Source organism: Podarcis pityusensis (genome assembly GCF_964106645.2).
Source record: "Podarcis pityusensis genome assembly, chromosome: 7".
Lineage (NCBI taxonomy): Eukaryota > Metazoa > Chordata > Lepidosauria > Squamata > Lacertidae > Podarcis > Podarcis pityusensis.
In genome coordinates, this window is record NC_138031.1 from 69178482 (window position 1) to 69186779 (window position 8298).

Below are 8298 nucleotides of genomic sequence, written 5' to 3' on the forward strand. Positions count from 1 at the left end.
TCTTCTTCTTCTTCTTCTTCTTCTTCTTCTTCTTCTTCTTTTAAATGGCTTTTAATAGATTTTACCTGTTGGTTATTAAGTCTCTTTGGGACTTAATTTTTTTAATAAAGTGGACAACAAATGTGGTAAAGGATGATGATGATGATGATGGAAATTGCATGCTGAAAAAAAGTTCTATTCTGTTAGAAAATGAGGAGCCAGTGTTTCTTGCATAATTTGGCACTGAGTAGCTTAAAACCCCCCAAAATGGCATGGGGGATAATTCTGATGAGGACCATGGCAAGTGCAACCCCCCCCCCATACGACCCCAATTTAGTTATCCTATTTAAATATTTGAAAAGATTTGTAGTGGCAAACTCCAGGACACATTTAAGGTCTAGTTTGGCTGTAGGATAGCAGTGTCCAAGATATATTGGAACACTTTTCTCAACACCTGCTTTTTCTATAAGCACCTATACCAGGTATAGTTTTATCAGCTCCATGCTATTCATATAAACTAGACTTTTATCCCATATTTCCAGATATGTTTTAAGAGTTGACTGTTGTCCTTCATAGCCTAGAACAACACTGAAAATACTTTACCTGTGTATAATAACACTTTATTCTTTATTTCTGTTTATATGTCCCTTGGTCATGTATTGGTCCAAGTCAGGTTCCAGGGTTTATTTTATTTTATTTAGGGTTTATTTTATTAGGGATGCGGGTGGCACAGTGGTCTCTTGAGCCTCTTGAGCTTGCTGACTGGAAGGTCAGCATTTCGAATCCGTGCAGCGGGGTGAGCTCCCATTGCTCTGTCCCAGCTCCTGCCAACCTAGCAGTTTGAAAGCACACCAGTGCAAGTAGATACATAGGTACTGCTGCAGCAGGAAGGTAAACAGCATTTCCATGCGCTCTGACTTCCATCACAGTGTCCCTTGCATCAAAAGCAGTTTTAGTCATGTAGGCCACATGACCTGGAAAAGCTGTCTGCAGATAGTGTTGGTGCTGACCTTTAAAGCCCTAAACGGCCTCGGTCCTGTATACCTGAAGGAGCGTCTCCACCCCCATCATCCAGCCCGAACACTGAGGTCCAGCGCTGAGGGCCTTCCCTTGCTGCGAGAAGTGAGGTTACAGGGAACCAGGCAGAGGGCCTTATCGGTAGTGGCGCCTGTCCTGTGGAACGCCCTCCCAGCAGATGTCAAGGCAGTAAACAACTGTATTTTACTTTTAAAAGACAAATGAAGGTGGTCCTGTTTAGGGAAGTTTTTAATGTCTGATACTGTATTGTTTTTAATATTCAGTTGGAAGTTGCCCAGAGTGGCTGGGGAAACCCAGCCAGATGGGCGGGCTATAAATAATAAATAATAAATAATAAATAATAAATAATAAATAATAAATAATAAATAATAAATAATAAATAATAAATAATAAATAATAAATAATAAATAATAAATAATAAATAATAAATTATTATTATTTTTATTATTATTATTATTATTATTATTATTATTATTATTATTATTATTTAAAAAAGCATTTTCAGAGCGGGTGTGTAGATTCCACCTTGCCAATAACAGAGAGAAAGTCAGTATATACCAGCTCCCTTGGCCTGAAACGAGATGAGCACCACACCCCATAGTCAAATTCGACTGGACTTAACCGTCCAGAGGTCTTTACCATTACCTTTCTTTACCTTATTTTAGTATTTTATTTAATACCTGCCCTTTGTCAATGGTTCTAGGGCAAGGTTACAACATGATAAAAGCAATAAAATACCATGGACAGGAAACAAAGAAAACCAATCATTAAAATCCTATGCAGAATGTAAATAATCATGGCATATTCCCAGATAGTCTGGACAAAAGGACTTGAACCTTGACTTAAATTGCGCTCTTTACGACTATGAAGACAATAATTTGGATGAGTGCATGTGATCCTCATCTTGCATATAATTTAGGTCTGTATTATTTGTTTCCTTCACATATTGCATTGGAAGGCATACTTTAAAAGGAAGAAGAAGCACAGCATAAGTAGCACACAGCTGCTCACTTCAGCTAGAAGGACCACTATGGAAAACAGTACATTCCCACCACAAACTGCTTTTGAATATTCAGCCATTCAAACCAATGAAAACTAAAATGAAAACTACCTTGAACTGCACATTAGAGCAGCACAGAGAAGGAATCGAGAGCTCTAATGTTTTATTTCCAAGACTGATCTGGAACAATGCAAGAAATGGCCTTATAGAAAATCTCTTTATTACAGACATGCCATTTCGTGCTCTTCTTCTTTAAAAAATAGTTCCATAAGTTGCATTATGCTGTGTGAATAGATTGGCATCACAATGCACCAAACATCCTTGGGAAACACAATTGGTTTTCATTAAAAGATGTTCCATTTGGTATCTATTATACCAAAATCAGGATTTAATTTCTAAAAATGAGACGGCCCTGGAACTCACACGCTCATTTGTAAGACATGTTTCAAGCTTTCACTCTCCTATTTCAAACCTAATGTACCCCATAATATAAATATATAAACCAAAGTAGAAATTGATTGGTGAGATACCAGAGATGTGCGTGCAAAGGATCTGAGCTAAGCTGCTGTTGGCCGTTCCATAGAATTCTGCCCTGGGTTTTTGGTGCAAACCATGACACCTTCAAGAAGAGACTAAGCCTCATGGGGAATGATAGCAGAAGGATAGGAGAGAAGAGCTCAAGAAACAAAACGTTGGAATCTTATATTTAATTTTTTAAATGATATTTATTAAAGTTTCACAAAGAAAGAATCACATCAACAAAAATGAAAAATTCAAGAATAAAAAGAAAAATACACAATGCAGAATACAAAAAGAAAAAAGAAAAAACAGTTAAAAACAATTCCATCTTTTCATCACTACTTTTACATTTACTTGTTTCCCGGACCTCCTCATACCTCCCTCTTTTGTATTCCAATTCAGTTTGTTAGTCCAGCAATTCCTTTCCCTCCTTTTTAATCCCAATCCTTAATCTTAATATAATATAACATTAAATTTTTACCTATTAAAAACCAATTTTTCCATTCTTTTAACCTTTTTAATCCTAATCCTTCATCTTGATATATTTATAACTTTAAAGCCTGTACAGCTAGAAGCCACTTAATTTCAATCCAACATCACTCTAACATTCATTAATTTTGCAATATTTCTGTAAATAATCTTTGAATTTCTTCCAGTCTTCTTCCACCAACTCTTCTCCCTGGTCTCGGATTCTGCCAGTTATTCTATATGTTAGCAAGGCCAGAAGAAGAAGAAGAGTTTGGATCTGATATTCTGTTTTATCACTACCTGAAGGAGTCTCAAAGTGGCTAACAATCTCCTTTCCCTTCCTCCCCCACAACAAACACTCTGTGAGGTGAGTGAGGCTGAGAGACTTCAGAGAAGTGTGACTAGCCCAAGGTCACCCAGCAGCTGCATGTGGAGGAGCAGGGAAGCGAACCCGGTTCACCAGATTATGAGTCCACTGCTCTTAACCACTACACCACACTGGCTCTCTACTTGAAATGGCCTCTTTTTGGATGCAGTTGTTTGGTGCCTTCTCCACAATGATATCATACCGTTCAGTAGGGGCCCCTGGAGCAGGGCAGAGATGTCTTCCTGTCACCTGCATCACTTCAGCTGTGGATGGAAGAGGAATCTGTGTTAAATTGATTTATACACAGAAGATGGCAGTTCATCTAGTCTAGCCCCTGCAATGCAGGAATCTCAAATGGAGCATCCATGACCAATAAACTCTGCTTAAAATGATCCAAATCAGCACAGGACGGTTTCTAGGGATAAATGTTCACAAAACACTATGCGTAATTTTGTCCTTGCTCTTATTTACACACACATTGCCCAGCATAAAAAAAGAGATAGTCTTTGTTATGTCTTATTCGTGTTTGTAGTGAATTTGTAATGCAAGAAATATAGAATCTTTACTACCAAAATTAAGGGAAATATGGTATTAAAGAGCTGAACTGTTTCTTTATTGAGGGAGTAGTGGTAAGCTATCTGGTAATACTTGTCAGTCAGATGGTGAGGAGACCTCATGTCCTAGGAGAGCTCAGGAGGGTTTCAAATACAGTGGTACCTCAGGTTAAGTACTTAATTCATTCCGGAGGTCCGTTCTTAACCTGAAACTGTTCTTAACCTGAAGCACCACTTTAGCTAATGGGGCCTCCCAGTGCTACCGCACCGCCGGAACACGATTTCTGTTCTTATCCTGAAGCAAAGTTCTTAACCTGAAGCACTATTTCTGGGTTAGCGGAGTATGTAACCTGAAGCATATGTAACCTGAAGCGTATGTAACCCGAGGTACCACTGTACAGGAAACAATAATAGTAATGGACCCCAGCAAGATGGCAACTCAGAGAGAGAGAGAGAGAGAGAGAGAGAGAGAGAGAGAGAATGAGAATAGTTTGACTGCTTGTCAGGACAAAGCGTGTTCTCCCTCATGGAGAGCACGGGTTGTGGGCGGGGCTGACGAGACACCTCATTTGCTAGGCAAATGGTTTGGCCATCCTTTAAGCAGGGGCGGGCTGTTACTGGGGAAATCTAGATGTTGCCATTTGTTGATTGACAACCCTATTTGTTAAATACAATGCATGCAATGACGAACTTTCTCTTTTCGCTGCGTGCTTCGGATCACCCTCCCTCCCTTCCCTAATTTTAGGCTGTTTGCTTGACCTTGCTATGCCTGTCATGGGATCGTCTGCTTTGGGGCAGGGGCCCGGTAGGAATTTTGTCCATTTGGCTTATTAGTGTGTGCCACTTGGTTTTTTGCCTACTGCGTAGCAAATCGTCACAACTTGTCAGTTTTGCGGTTAGGCATTGGTCTTGGAATTGGTTGATGGAGGGGTATGGATTTGGCTGTGCCTGCCGCTCCAAAATGCTGCTGCTGCTGCTTCAAGGGTTTTCCATTAAAGGAACCCAGGGGCTCCCCATGCTTTTGTCCGAAACCCCCTGGCAAGGGGCTAGGACCACGCAAGCCCCTGGGAGCATTCTGGGGAGAGGTGAGGCATGGTTCCCAGTCCCGTCTCTCTCCCCAGGTGACTTACCCTTGCTGACTTCGTGGGGGGTGCAAATGTCAGAGCTGTCCCCATGCGGGGTCAGTTAGTGCTACCAATGCCTAAGAACCACTCACATTGCTGTAATTTGAATAAAGTTGTGGCCAAAATTATGCCAAAAACCTTAAACAAAAATTAAGTGTCAATTGTGTTTTTCTTTGGGGGGGGGTGTCTTGGGGACCTCAACGCGCAACCCCAGAGATGAGGTTGTATTCCTTCTGAAGGACCAGATACGAAGCTTAGTAATGTGCCTAGATCCATCTTTGTCCAAGTGTGGTAAGAAAACAACAACAAACCCCTCAGAAAATGTCTTCTGAGAGGTTGTTGGGCACTCCTAGTCTCTTTTCTCAACCCAAGTGACCAGCCAATAGTTCTCTCCCTGTTTCCAAAGCCGTTGTCCTAAGCACAGCTACCTGAAAGCAAGTTACGTGTACATAGCAGAACTTTGCCCACATGCTCAGGACTGAGGTTCAAGAGAAGCACGATGCTGATAGCAGGAAGCCATTTTGCCAAAGGAGAGAAAAATAAAAAGACCGAGGAAGAAATCAGCATGGTCATATAAGAAATGCTTTTAATTAGCTGAGAATTGAAAGTGCTTTTACAGAGAGGAGACATGCGATTACTTCAGCTGAGTACAAAAGAGGAGGCGAGCGGCCGCGGCATTAGGAAGACAAAAATTATGAAAAGAATGGCAATTAGTAATACAAAGCTTGGAAATGTGGTGATGTAAGGCAAGGCTTTAAAGCTGTGGGACGGAAAACATGAGACGATTGTAATGTAAGGAACACAAAGCAATAAGAGGTGACAAAATGGAGGCTCGAGTCAGGCTTTTAGTCAACGTTAACAAGGAAAGCTGCAGGCCTGTAAAGGGAAGATACAGATTAATGAATGTATTCAGGTATTGTGGATGTTCAGATGTCAGAAGAGTCTAAATGAAATTTGCCCAAGAGTAAGGGGGGGGGGGAATAGGTGCAGTAATCATGGAGTCATGGGCAATTATGCTCTTCATCTCTTGGAAGATAGGAAGATCCCAGAGGACTAGAGCAAAATAAGCATAATACTAGGAATTCTTGATGGGAAAGCTTTATAAGTATTAAGAGATTACTATTTGGTAAATGATCAGAGAACATTATGAGAACTAGCAGCCACAGGATATAATGTGGGCAAGGGGTGATGGTGGCAGTTTGGGTTTCATCAAGAGCAAATCATGGCAAAGGAACCCATTTTACTCTACAGTGGATGACACTGTGGTCTAAACCACTGAGCCTCTTGGGCTTGCTGATTGGAAGGTCAGCGGTTTGAATCCCCGCAATGAGGTGAGCTCCCATTGCTCTGTCACAGCTTCTGCCAACCTAGCAGTTCGAAAGCATGCCAGTGCAAGTAGATAAATAGGTACCGCTGCAGCGGGAAGGTATATGGCGTTTCTGTGTGCTCTGGCACTCGTCATAGCCCTCTGTGTGCCAGAAGCAGTTTAGTCCTGCTGGCCACATGACCCGGAAAGTTGTCTGTGGACAAATGCCGTCTCCCTCATCCTGAAAGTGAGATGACCACCCAACCCCATAGTCGCCTTTGACTGGAGTTAACCGTCCAGGGGTCCTTTACCTTTACCTTTTACTCTACAGTGTACTACTTGTCTTTGGCTTGGTGCCATTAGCTCCTGTGATGGCCTTGTGCTACGACAGGCCAGGTGATGTACTAACTCCATTTAGGGTCACAGATACATTCTGTTTTAGTTGGGACTAAATGGAAGAAGGGGTGAGTGTATGCAAATCAAGGATCATGCTTGATTCTCAACGGCACAAAATAATCTGGGAGCAAGAATCAACGGTAGTTTTCACAAAAGGGTGTCCCCAAACTCAACAACTTTACTTTTAGCCATATAAGTGATTTATTGGCATTCAACTTATGGCGAAAGTTCTGCCATTGTGGATGCCCTCTACCCCAAACATGGATCACTTGGGTTCCACTAACCTGAGCACTTAGAGAATTATAAGCCTCACTACGAAGAGAACATATTGATGCCCACAATGGGTCCTTGCAAATACAACAAAACCCCAACCCGATTCCACCCAACAGGTGAACAGCCATTTTGCTTGGCTATAGGAAGAGCCACCTCCCAAGCTGTCATCACAAGGTACTGTCATGCTCTGGACTGATCAAAAAATAGGCACCCACGCTAAATTATTGTGTTACGCAAATACGCTCGGTTCTCAATGTCTCCCATTAGCATGTATGGGACAAAGCAAATGGGTCACAACACAGTCTGGGGTACAAAACCTACTGTGGAAACTGGAGGCAGAGAGAAGGTTGAGCCAATGATCAAGGGCAAATGTCAGGGACTGGGCAGAGGAGAAAGAAAGGTGGAGACCGCTTCCCCATCCTGACCCTTCCAGGGAGGAGGAAGAGGAAGACAGTATAGATTTACAACAGGGGTTTGAGGGAGGTCGCAGCTCAGAGGCAGATGAGGGGGAAAGCTGGGAAATTGTGGGAGAGGAGGAGCAGGCAGATCCAGAGCAGCAGCTGGCTGACATGTCAATAGAAAGCATTCCACACCCACTATCACCCAGAACCTGGGAGGCCTTAAAAGTAGGAGAGCAAAGAGCTCAAAGTCTTCTTCTTTGTGGAACAGGAATTCAATAATATGAAGCACCCATCATTCCTATGCTGGACCACAAAGCCATCTTCCTAGCCCCCTCACTTGTAAAGCTTGTACGGACGGTGCCAGGATCCCTCCGTCGCCACTACAGCCATGAACGGAGGATCCTCTACATGCGGCTGTAGTGGCGACGAAGGAATCCCACCACCATCCGTACAGTGTTCGAGCGGTGCCGGCGGCAAACCGTTATGTACAGCGCATGTGTGGCATTGTTACACACAGCGCATGCATGCGATGTTGCACATGCGCTGTACATAGTGGTTTGCCGCTGGTGCTGGGATCCTCTGCTCACGGCTGCAGCCGTGAATGGAAGATCGTCCACATGCCGCTGCGGTGGCACGATGGCTGCTTGCGCCACTGCGAGCCCCCGCAGGATGCCTTCTTGTCACCTCTCCCAGACATGGCACACCCAGGGCAAACCACCACCCCCATTGCAACGCCACTGCCTGCATACACAGAGAACTTTTTAAATATGCATCTTCTCCTGCCATGTAATAACTACTAGTAAAATGACTGCATAGTAACCTTGGCTTCATTGTGCTGGACTACATTGTAAGAGTTGCCACCAGTGCTTTTTT